This window comes from Trachypithecus francoisi, unplaced genomic scaffold, assembly GCF_009764315.1.
Source record: "Trachypithecus francoisi isolate TF-2019V2 unplaced genomic scaffold, Tfra_2.0 Lachesis_group11, whole genome shotgun sequence".
NCBI classification, from domain to species: domain Eukaryota; kingdom Metazoa; phylum Chordata; class Mammalia; order Primates; family Cercopithecidae; genus Trachypithecus; species Trachypithecus francoisi.
The window spans coordinates 60,662,232-60,675,971 of record NW_022681456.1 but is presented as its reverse complement, the minus strand read 5'-3'; positions in this window follow the sequence as shown (position 1 = coordinate 60,675,971).

Below are 13,740 nucleotides of genomic sequence, written 5' to 3'. Positions count from 1 at the left end.
TTATTTTTATAATTATACTTTAAGTTCTGGGATACATGCGCAGAATGTGCATGTATACATCGGTATATACGTGCCATGGTGGTTTGCTGCACCCATCAACCCATCAGCTGCATTAGGTATTTCTCCTAATGCTATCCCTCCCCTAGCGCCCACCCTCCAACAGGCTGCAGTGTGTGATATTCCCCTCCCTGTGTCCATGTGTGCTCATTGTTCAACTCTCACTTATGAGTCAGAACATGTGGTGTTTGGTTTTCTGTTCCTGTGTTACTTTGCTGAGATTAGCTTCATCCATGTCCCTGCAAAGGACATGAACTCATCCTTTTTCATGGCTGCATAGTATTCCATGGTGTATATGTGCCACATTTTCTTTATCCAGTCTATCATTGATGGGCATTTGGGTTGGTTCTAAGTCTTTGTTATTATGAATAGTGCAGTAATAAACATGCGTGTGCATGTGTCTTTATAGTAAAATGATTTATAACCCTTTGGGTGTATACCCAGTAATGAAATTGCTGGTTCAAATGGCATTTCTGGTTCTAGATACTTAAAGAATCACCGCACTGTCTTCCACAATGGTTGAATTATTTTACACTCCCACCATAGTGTAAAAGAATTCCTATTTCTCCACATCCTCTCCAGCATCTGTTGTTTCCTGATTTTAATGGTTGCTAGTCTAACTGGCGTTAGACGGTATCTCATTGTGGTTTGGATTTGCATTTCTCTAATGACCAGTGATGATGAGCTTTAACACCACACATCTGCAACCCTCTGATCTTTGACAAACCTGACAAAAACAAGCAATGAGGAAAGCCTTCCGTATTTAATAAATGGTGTTGGGAAAACTGGCTAGCTATATGAAGAAAACTGAAACTGGATCCCTTCCTTACATGTTATGCAAAAATTAACTCAAGGTGGATTAAAGATTTAAATGTAAGACCTAAAACAATACAAACCCTAGTAGAAAACCTAGGCAATACCCTTCAGGACATAGGCATGGGCAAATCTTCATGACTAAAACACCAAAAGCAATGGCAACAAAAGCCCAAACTGACAAATGGGATCTAATTAAACTAAAGAGCTTCTGCACAGCAAAAGAAACTATCGTCAGAGTGAACAGGCAACTTACAGAATGGGAGAAAAATTTTGCAATTTATCCATCTGACAAAGGGCTAATATCCAGAATCTAGAGGAATTTAAACAAGTTTATAATAAAAAAAAAAAAAAACCAACAAACCCATCAAAAAGTGGGTGAAGGATATGAACAGACTCTTCTCAAAAGAAGACATTCATGAGGCCAACAAACATGAAAATAAGTTCATTATCACTTGTTCCAGTTTCAACGCTTTTTTTCTTACCCCAAATGTCAAACTGCAATTTTTCAATGTCAGCTCCACATAATACTTATAACAGCTTGAAATCTTTAAATTGTGCTCTACAGATGCTATTTTGAAACATGACTGTATTTTGTTCTATCTACTTTCCATGTCCACACAAACCTAGGTGACAGGATATGAGCATAGTATTTATATCCATGGACTACTCTCCTTCAATACTCATTATTTTCTTAATCTTAAGTTTTTATTTGCTCTTGAGGGACTCAAAAATTATGAGACATGTAAGTAATAACATTTTTTTGTCAAACATCCCATGCAGTGTTATTAGTATTTTCTAATTATCTTCTTTGCTGTAAATAAGTAATCATAAGTAGAGAGTTTTTCTTGTTATACCTGCAAATATAGTTACAATATCAAAACAGTATCTTTATTTGAATGTGCCAGTTGTTTTACTGAAGCAAACAATAATGACAGCATAATGTCTACTGAATACATGAACTATAGAAAATCATGCATTTTGGGTTTGGATTTGAGCTGTACTTTTGAACTGATTCCCTAAAAATTTCTTCTGCTAAAGATCCTACTTTAAGCATTTCTATTTAAATAGTTATTTAAGAGCATGGTGATTGGGAGAAGAAGCGTTCTTAATTCTTCTTCCTGTAAGTCATGTCTAAAAAAGTTATCCTTGAAGATGAAATCAGAGAGTGGAATGAACTGCTTAGGCTACTGATACCTGCCATCAACTAAATCTTAAAGTAGCATACCCTAAATCTTCTGAGGCTCAGATGACATTTTCATGTCATTTTTATTTCACCCAGACCAAATTTGAAGGTATTTTAAGAGCAAATGTAATCTAGTCATCTTCCTTTTTCTTTCAAAATATACCACAGTATTGGAATAGCAATTCACACACACTCTCTCAAAGTATTTAAAACTTAAAGATAGTTCACCATCTAAATCACTGGGCAGTTTTTACCAGTTTTTATTGCAGTCATATTCCTTTAAACTTCTTTGCCAGATGTTCATTCTGTTCATATTCTTAGTGCCTTGTCATTTTGACTACTCCTAGCTAATACTTTCCAGCTTAAAAAATATGGTTTGAAGGAAATTGGCTCTGGCTCTGAAAGTAATAGCACAAATGTCAAGTCTCCAGGTTACCTAAAAGTGCCATAAGACAGAGAATATTTGCATGGTATACAACAGTATCTACCATTGTTTGAACACATCTCAGAATGCTGGTAAAAGGATTACTGATTCTGAAGTGTTTGTGATATTGAATTGCAAATCTTGACCTAATATATGATCAAATTACCATTTTAAGAAATAGAAGAAGTTCAGTTTAAATTATGGAAATACTCTATACACTCACTTGGTGTCCTTATTTTGAGCAAAACTGTTCCCTTTGTTGTCACTTAACTATGTTTTTATTTCTCTCTTCCTCATGCTTCCATTTTCCCCCAGAAATGCATACACTCTCGGTATTCACATGCAATGCTGTACCCAACTAAACACTACGTTAGAACAATAGTTTCTAAAATTATAGAGATGGAACATGAAATAGAGAATTGTATGGGACATAAAAATTATGATTATTAAAATTATGATCTTTATGAATAACCATGTAATTAAAATATGTAAGGTTTGTTATAAGTATTCTGATTTCTGGCATTCCCTATGGTAAAGGCCACGAATGAACTTCAGAACAGGGAATGTATCTATCTATCTATCTGTCTATCTATCTTACATCTATTATCTATCTATCAATCATCTCCCAATCTATTATCTATCGATCAATCATCTATCTATTATCTATCCATCTATCTATCCATCATCTATCTATCTTTTTTGGAAAGAATAAAGCTCTACAATTTCCTCTTTCCAAAAATCGAGACTCCTCTACCATTTACAAAACCACTACAGGCTTTTCCATTTCCAACATCAGTAGCAGCAAGACAGCCAAACCCAAAGTAACTGATTTCACAGGTATCGTTTTTCTCTGATTTGATTTACCTTATGGTTTTCATACCTGCAATTTCAAGAACTACAATATTTAAAAATCGAAGGCACACACAAGAAATGTAACATTGAACATCAGTAAATGGCAGTCTTGTGTTCATACATTTTTGCCATATCACTGGGTACTTGCTATACTGCAGACAATTGCAGAATTTTTAATATAGTAATAAGTGAATCATACCTCTTGGACTTAGAAATTAAAGCAACATGTAAGGGAAAGATTTCTAAAGTTTCCATAAAAAAATAATATAAATGAGAAAATCTAGTGTCTTATGTCACGGATAATTATTAGGCTAAATAGAATTATGGTTTTAAGAAATAGAAGAGGTTTGGCCAGGCGCGGTGGCTCAAGCCTGTAATCTCAGCACTTTGGGAGGCCGAGGCGGGCAGATCACAAGGTCAGGAGATCGAGACCATCCTGGCTAACACGGTGAAACCCCGTCTCTACTAAAAAATACAAAAAACCAGCCAGGCGAGGTGGCGGGCGCCTGTAGTCCCAGCTACTCGGGAGGCTGAGGCAGGAGAATGGCGTGAACCCAGGAGGCGGAGCTTGCAGTGAGCTGAGATCTGGCCAGTGCACTCCAGCTTGGGTGACAGAGTGAGACTCTGTCTCAAAAAAAAAAAAAAAAAAAAAATAGAAGAGGTTTATATATAACTCATTTTGAAAATGAATTTACTATACTTAAAAACTCTTACATTTTTCTTCCTTTTAGTTTATAATAAAATTTTGTCATATTATTTACATAACTAAAAGAATGAGGAGATCCGGTAAATATATAAAAACTCTTGCATATAGTCGCTTCCTTCCCTTCTACAGTTTTTCTTTTATTGCTTTTCCCCCCGCTAGATCTGAAAATCAGAGGATGGAGCTAGTAGGGAATTCACTGTGTTCTTAGTATGGGCACCCGCTGAAACCTGAGGTAATATGGAGAAGTGAATCACTGTGAACTGATTTCAGTCTGAATAGCATATGTTTCTTTGCTGCATGTTTATATAAGCCTTACTGTAAGAGGCAAAGAAATTGGGATTGTGTGGGCTGGGTCTCCAGAAGAGAGACTAAATGAAGCCTATTCAAAATCCTCAGGTCTGATTTGTACTTGAAGCGTCTGATGGTAAAAAAACAGACATTGTGGAGAGAAGTAGGACTGGAAATTAATGGTTATAACCCCAAGAACTATTTATCTTGATATTTTAGTGTTTAAATTTTATAGCAATAAATAAAGTAGGAACATAAAAAAAGACTGTGCATTTTTATTGACTTGAGTACCAATCAGGGAAAATAAAATGCCTGTGAGTTTAAAATGAAAGTGGATTTGGTTTTGCTGATCACTGCCGGTAGTAAGCAGCCGGCTAGATGTCTCAAATCCCACTTTCAAAAAAGTCTATTTTCTATTGGTGATGATAAATTTTCCCCTTGCTTATACTTATCAGTGGGTGTTCAGTTGTCACAGTAGATTGGAAGTGATTCAGTTCATTTCTTGGGTATTTTCAAAAGCAGGGAAGGATTTCACACTCTGTGGAGTGCTGCTGCACCAGAAGTAAAGAATATTGCAGCTTATGGGAGTGATAATTAAAGTCAATAATAACCTAGAAGTCTCACAAGCTCTGCAATGCTGGGAGTTAGACTTCTTTTTTTTTTTCCCACAATTGTATACCTGTCTGGTTGGGGACATTCCTGCTTGCTCCCGAGTCAGGCTGAAACTGCAATTCAATGGGAAATACTGAGATCATATTCCTAAGTTTTCATGTGAAGAGTTAAAATATGCAAATAAATATTCTAACAATGAAGGTAGTGTATAAAAGTAATATATTATGAAAAAATATCATGAAAGGCGATTTCAAGAGACACTGCCCCATACTGTCTATGTATGAGAAAAAAGAAAAATATTCTAAGTCAAAAGAAGAAAGACGATAAACTCACAAAGGAAAATGCCTACTATATTCCAAATATTGTAGAAGTAATACATTATAGCCCATACCAAGTAGGTAATATAATATCTGACTGTTATAGGCATTTCCTCTTTATTTCCCTTATAAATTAGTGAAAGAGCCATGATTTGATATTAAGAAACAAGTCAGTTGAGGCATTCCAAATAATATTCAGAGGAAACGATTACATTGTCCAAAGAATAAGTGTGCAAGTATGTGAGAGGCAGTTATACTAAGTGCAATTATAGAGGCTTTACTAGAAAAACATTATGGAGAAAGTAAGCATAAAACAACTTAAATCAGAACAACAATAAAGGCTGTAAAAAAGTAGCAAAAATCTTTGAACAACCCAAGTTCACTTTCTAAGTCTACTAGTTTTTAAACATTTTTTTATCACAAAATATCTTAAACTCTCTTTAAAATTATTGAAAATATCAAGAGCCTTTTATTGCGGCACTATTCACAATAGCAAAGACTTGGAATCAACCCAAATGTCCATCTGTAACAGACTGGATTAAGAAAATGTGGCACATATACACCATGGAATACTATGCAGCCATAAAAAAGGATGAGTTTGCGTCCTTTGTAGGGACATGGATGCAGCTGGAAACCATCATTCTTAGCAAACTATCACAAGAAGAGAAAACCAAACACCGCATGTTCTCACTCATAGGTGGGAACTGAACAATGAGATCACTTGGACTCGGGAAGGGGAACATCACACACTGGGGCCTATCATGGGGAGGGGGGAGGAGGGAGGGATTGCATTGGGGAGTTATACATGATATAAACGTCATGCACATGTACCCTAGAACTTAAAGTATAATAAAAATAAATAAATCAATAAATAAAAAGTTTATCAGGAGAGGTGATTAAAATCAAGGTTTTGAATTGACTGAAGATTTTAGTTATCTATGATATAATTGGAACACAGTGAGTTATTAATGATTCTTTAAGTAAACAAGGAAAGACTCAATCTCCGTACTCTATCGCAAGGGGAAAACAGAACTGGCTGTTGTGAAGCAGGAAGGAATGCTCTTGTCATCATTGATTTGTAATCAACCCTTCCCACCCAATAAAAAAAAGTGATGGCCCTGGAAAAAAAAAAAAAAAAAAAGAAAATATCAAGAGCTTTTTTATAAAAAGTGGGTCATATCAACGAAATTTGTTATGTTAGAGAATAAAAATGGGAATAAGGGAGGAAAAATAATTATCTATTCTTTCTTAATTCTTGGCCAGAACTCCCTATAACAAAGGATTCACAGGAGAAAATCATACAGAAGTTTGTCTCTCATATACACATGGGAAATACCCTGAGAAATGAGTAAATCTCAAAGAGGCGGCTTTGAATTCAAATTTAGTATCGTCATCTAGTGAAACAAATAAGAAATTTGTGGGGAAGGCCACTTTTAGGGGAAGTCCAAGAAAACCAATGATAAGATTTGTTATGTAGGTTTAAGTTGGTGCCTTCTCAAATAATAAATCCCTAGTGATACAGATTCATCCTTCTCTTTCTGGTACAGAGATCTCATTTAGACTGAAATTTCCCTTCTAAAAGGGTAAATTCTACTCTCTTTCCTGAACTTCCCTTGTGTCCACAGTTTCTAAAAATAATCAGCTCAAAATAGTCTTCATGCTAAAGAAGCATATTTAGGGGTGGCATATTCTCATCTCTGAAATGAGGAAAAGTTTAAACTATTTATGAATAAATTCATTTTAAAGTAATAGTAGTAAATATATTGAATAATATATTTCATGAAAATATATTTCATGATAAATATAAATTACTGAGTAATGTATTTGAATAATATATTTCATGATAAATAACTATATTTTGTAAAACAAATTTAGTAACAGAGTGACATTGTTTTTATTTTGCACAAATTATTTTTAATGCTTCTTTTAATTAAGAACAGTTTTGGGCCAGGAATGGTGGCTCACGCCTGTAATCCCAGCACTTTGGGAGGCTGTGATGGGCGGATCACGAGGTCAGGAGATCAAGACCATCCTGGCGAACACAATGAAACTTCGTCTCTACTAAAAACATAAAAAAAAAAAAAAAAACATTAGCCGGGCATGGTGGTGGATGCCTGTAGTCCCAGCTTCTCGGGAGACTGAGGCAGGAGAATGGCGTGAACCCAGGAGGCAGAGCTTGCAGTGAGCCGAGATCACACCACTGCACTCCAGCCTGGGTAAGAGAGTGATACTCCGTCTCAAAAAAAAAAAAAAAAAAAAAACAGTTTTGGATTCTTGCATCTGCTTCTGCATTGTTGTTTTGGTTGGAGTATGAGAAAATTATCCCACACACACCAATATGTAGTTACAAAAGAGAAGGCCCCTGAAACCCTGAAAAAGTCTTAGAATTCTCCTTGCTGGTATCATTGGGCCTCAGTTTTAGGGCTGCTGCCCTAGTCCTTTTATGGTTACACTCCCCTAGACAACATCACCTCTGTCTTCACCTTAATTAAAGATCTCCTTTCTTATTTATTGAAAAAAAAAAAAACATAATCCCTACCTACTTGGAGCTGTGGCCATATACTCTTTATCCCTCCCTTTTCCTTTGGATGAAATATCTATGCTCCTATCTAACAACAATCCACTTGGGCCCTTGCTCTCATATCTGCTGACCACTAAAGACATTGTCTAAGCAATTTTCCTCTTTATGTCCAGCATCATTGCTTATTTTCGTCTAGTACCTCATTTCCATCAGTATATGATCATATTGTTGATTTTCTAATATTTCAAATAAAATAAATCTATCTTGAATCTACATTACTGTCCATTTACTTTTCTAGTTCTGTTATCATGTATGATAAATCCCCTTGTAGAACTTGCTTATATTGACTATCTCCAATTTATCTCTTAAGTTTCTAACATGAAACTTCTTTAATCACTTTCTCCTATGCATGCACAAAACTTCTGCTATCATTGTCAAAAGTGACCTCTACTTTGCTAAATTCAGTATTAAATCTCAATATTTATCTTATTTGACTTAGAAACAACATTTTATACTTTCATCACCTTTAATCATTTTTGTCATTTAGTTTCCCGGATAGCAATCCTTCCAGGTTTTCTTCTTTTTCACCTGCCTCTTATCTCTAATATCCTTGTTGATCTTCCTCGTCCTTTCTACTTATGTTATATTTGGAGTGCCTCAAATCTCAGCCTTCAAAATTCTTCTGTTCTGAATTTACATTCATGCTCTTGGTGATGTCAAACTTTATCTCTTTTGAACCTCAGAATCAAATATCCAAATGAATAATCCATACATCCACTTGAATGCTTCCTAAATATCTAAAAATTTAACATATCAAGAACTATACTAATGACACATCCTCTTCCCCATAATTTTTTCTTTCTAGATTCCCCCATTTTAATTAATGCCATTGTATCTTCCAGCTGTTCTAGCTAAAAACTAGCTTCATCCTTGGTGTTGGTCTTTCTCTTTTTATCACACCCCATATCCAATCACTCAGTTAACTTCCTTTCACCCTCCTTCTTCAAAGCTACTACTCTGGTGTAGAGCACCATTAAATGTTCTTAATAATATGATCAGATTACTTTAGTAGCATCCTAACTGATCTTCTAAATTCTGTACTTGCCCCCACTGTGGCCTAGTCTCCAAACAATAAATATGAAACTAACACCTATCATGTTATTTCTTGCTGTAAAATCGACTAATATTCCTTCATCTCCTGGAGATTAACATCCAAAGTCCCACCAAGGCCTTATGAATTCTGCCACTCCTTAAACTTTCTGGCCTATTTCACAAGACTATCACCCTACCTTCCTCTGTTCCAGCCACATTGGCTCTTTGCTGTTCTCAAATAGGTATATTGCCAACTACCAGATGTGCCCTCCCTCAGATTTCCACATTAGTTACTGCCTTGCTCTTTTAAGGTCTTCATTCAAAGGGCATCTCCTTATTGATGCCTTTCCTGGCCTGCCTATTGAAAATCATAACCTCTTCCACAGCTATCCTATCTCATGTTATTTTTTTTCTCTATCACTTGTTATCAAACGTCACTTCTGCTTTTTTTTTCTGTTTAACTGCTGTACTTTCAGCCTAGCACATAGTCAGAACTCAATTAATATTTACAAGAAAAGTGAGTCATCTAACATGTCTATTTCCTTCTCATTAAGTCACGATTCTATGATTAGGTTGGCAGATTCTATTATTCCTACTTTTCTATTTGATTATTTTAACGGCAAAGATCGCTATAACTTTTCCACCAACCTAGTAATATAGTCATTTACTTTTGAAAGAGAAATTAATAGGGAACCATCATAACCATAGTCAAGGCTTAGTAAAAGTATTGTTTTTGTACAATTCTAACATAATTACATTCTGAATTATGCAAGAGCTCAAAAAACATATTTCCTTAAAATATTATTTAGAGATTACTAGTCTAATGAGAGAAGAGTCAAAATTTATAATATAAATAGGACAAATTCTTATTATAGAAAGATTAGGCAACATTTGTAAGAATACATGTTTTATAATAAGTTAGGAATAATTGATACAATTGGTAGTCATAAAGTTGAAGGCAAATAGAAAAACAATTTAAAAATAAAATATAACTGAAGTAAAACAGTATGAGTATAATAATAATGTCAGGCTATATTTTTTGAATATGTCAACACATGCTAGGAAGAAAGGATATGTTATTAGGAATATATATTAGGAAATCCTAACAATGTAAACAATTTCTTCTGATAAATACAAAAGATCAAACATTCTTTGCTTTTACTTTTCATAATTAGAGAAGTTTTGTTGAAGTACATATTTTATAAGAGAAACATTTTATATACATATCAAATCCATTTAAAAGAAACATGTACACTGTACATTAACTAGACAATGAGACAAAAATAAGAAACAGCATCACAGCATAAAGATACTAGGTTTATACACAAACATCTAATTTGAAAAGAGCAAGCTTAATGCTTTAAATTTCTTTAGCTAATAGCAGAGGAAAACTCCAGTTACATGATACTTTTGAGAGAAAAACTAAAGTCTGTACCATATACTAAGGTTGCAAATGAGAATCTACAATATAATTGATGGAAGAAGTGAAAAATACAATGGAAGAGAAATAATTCAATAACACCAAAACTACCATTCTATGTATTAGCTTTCTAGGGCTGCTATAGCAAAGTACCACAAACTAGGTAGTTTAGAACAATAGAAATTTATTGTTTTGGAGGCCAGAAGTCCAAAATCAAAATATCAGCAGGCTTATATTCCACTGGAAGGCATTAGGAAAGAGTGTCTTCTAGGCATTGCTCTTAGCTTTTGGTGGCTTCAGACACTGCTTGGCTTGTGGATGGCTCTAGTCTCCTGTGTCCCTTTCCCAAATGTCATGGAAAGGGTGCCTGTGTCCAAATATTCCATCATTATAAAGACAATAGTCACATTGGGTGCCTGCATGCATGGGACACATGCATGGGTGCCTGTGTCCAAATATTCCATCATTATAAAGACAATAGTCATATTGGATTTGGGGACACCCTATTCCAGTATGATCTTATTAACTAATTACATAGCAATGATCTTATACCCAGATACAGTAATATTCTGAGGTACTGGGGGTTGGACCTCATTATATGCATTTTGGGGAAACACAATTCAATCCATAACATCCCAAAAGAATTAATGTGAGATATAATCTTAAACGGTGAAAGCAAATTTGTATTAACTGTAACCTATAATAATGTAATATTTTGGTGTCAAATAATGTAGTTGCCACATAAATCTAAAAAATAGATTTTGCCTTAAAAAAGAAAAATGTAAAGAAATATATGCTCATTGGGAGATTTTTAGCAAACACCTCACACTCTATGACACAGAAGGTGATCCACATAGAGAAAACACACTTAATACAAAATAGTGGATATATAGTAAAACGACTTCATTACAAATGAAATAATTTTACTTTCTTTTCAGAATCTACTGAACATTTAAAAAACATGGATTTATATTAGGTCATAAAAAGTAATGAATATAAAATCCTAGTATGTTGCAGACTGAGATCAAGTAGCAGACACTGTGGTACTGACACTATGTTACATAGAATAAAAAATTAGTAACAAATTTTAAAATGTAAAACTTGACTCCAGAAGATTTACAGAAGTATGTCAAAGGGTAAAATCAAATATGTCTAAAAGGTTAAGCCAAAGATGAATTCAGAAATGAATTCATGTCTTAAAATTAAATACTTTATTAATCATAAAGAAAAAATGACACAATCTAGCCAATAAAGGAAAAAAAAGTGTAACTTCAAAAAATTAATAATAAACCAAAATATGGAAAATAAATAGAACAAAGATTCAAGGTAAAGTTAACTGATAATCTCTAGAAGTATCCTTTGAAGGAACAAGAAACACAGATAAAGTAAATTTTAAAAAGACTGTAATTATTTTAAATTCTGCATTTTTTATTTTTCTACCTCAGTTGATTCTGAGTAAATTCAAACTATCTTTTTAAACTTTTCATTATAATCCTTGTGTGTGATTGAACTTTTAAATGCAAATGAATGCTTTTCTGGAAAACAGAAATAACTAGAATAGACTCTAAAAATAAGAGACTAATAATCTTGGAAGGAATTACATCTACAGAAGACCATGAAAGAAGAGGATTCTTGAGGTGAGTTATTTCACTATTGAGAGTATAGTTATTATGCTATAATGTGTTACAGAAAATGAATAAAATATGAAAAAAGATACAGAAATGTTTCTTTAGTTATGTTAATCTTTATAGAGTTTACATAGAACCAAAAATATCATTACTATATATATGTATTATAATATATACTTAAAATATATATACACACACATATATATATGTGAATCTTGCCACCCACAAGAAGAACTGAATTATACCTGCACTGTATCCATTACCATTACTTCTGGTTACAGTATCTTGCTTTGTTTTATTAAAAAATCTTTGTCGTTATGTTATCATTGAAGCTATCAGTCAGCATCCTCTACTGTTTTGTCACAAGAATAGACAAATAACCAAATATGTTCTATCAGACTATTGCATTTTTCTTGGATGTGTTGATTCAATAAAGGTGAAATATTTCACCCAAATAGTGTTAAACATAATATTTTCTCATATTTAATACAATAAAAAAGAGATACACTCTTTCTTTGTGAATTGCAAGATTTAAAAAGCTTTGTAGACTTCGAATTGTTAGCAACCATCTTTCTCCTCTTAGGAAAGAACACTGCAAAATAATTAAGTCAATACTCATAGAGCATTATAACCCAGTAATAGAAATTGGGATAATGTCTGCATGAATCTAAGCTCCTGAATTCAGTTATGAGGTACAAGCGTGTCTACCCTTAGAATTCACTATGTGGCATTCACTCCCCTCCCCTTTTTTTCTTGATACCATCTTGTAATTGAGTCTCTGTTACTTGAGTTACTTGAAACAAAAACCAAAAATATATATGACAATTACAATCCACTAACATTAAGTAGGATTTACTTTGGGAATTCAGTGATAGTTTATTAATTAAAAATCTATTAATATATGTCAATAAGAAAATTAGAAAATATCACCTAAGGAGATCCTGAAATTCATTTTATAATCTGCAGTGGAATCCTTTAATATTATTAACTAATTTAAGAAAGCAGGAATGTAGGAATATTTTCATAAAATTATATAAAATATGTACCTCAAGTCAAAAGTCAACATGAAACATGGTAATTCACTAAAGTTATACTCATTAAAACCAGGAAGAAAGTGAAGACATCTGTAATTGCTGTTGTTATTTTATATAATTCCAAATGTTCTGGCTAACACATGAATAAATGAAACAGATATGAGAAGAAAATTTTTAAAAAGCAAAGTGCTAAATTATAATTGTCTAACATCACAGTTATATATCTAGAATTTCTAAAGAATCAGTTGAGAACTATTAGATTTACAAAGGCAGCTTTAAAAAAACTGGATCTAAAGTAAATGTAATATTTATTTCTGAATTGGGGGTGCGTATCTATGGGAAGTGGTAGTCGGTCTGTGTGGATAAGCATTTTCGTTAATATATAGATGATATAGTGTGAGAAACCATAATCTATGTTGAAAAAAGCTCACTCCAGCATTCGAATACTCCTGAACATTCCCCAGGATGAGTGCCTTTATATATCCTGTAAAACTGTCTTTTTTATGAGTCTCCACTTACCAATTCTGACCTTTTCATAAATAGTTCCCCAAGCTGCCACAATTCTTCCTGCTCCATTATGCCTCAAATTATTCTCTTAATTTCCCAAATTAGAGCTAAAAGTAGGCTGATTGTTTAACAAACTTTATCAAATGCTGAGGATAACATAAAGGAATTACAATGCATAAAATGAAACTCTAAAACCAGATAATCAGGTCTTACTCCTCCTAGAGTCCATTGGTTAATTTCCTTCCTGGGAGTATCCCTTCTCCTTGGATCTAACCTGAACAGT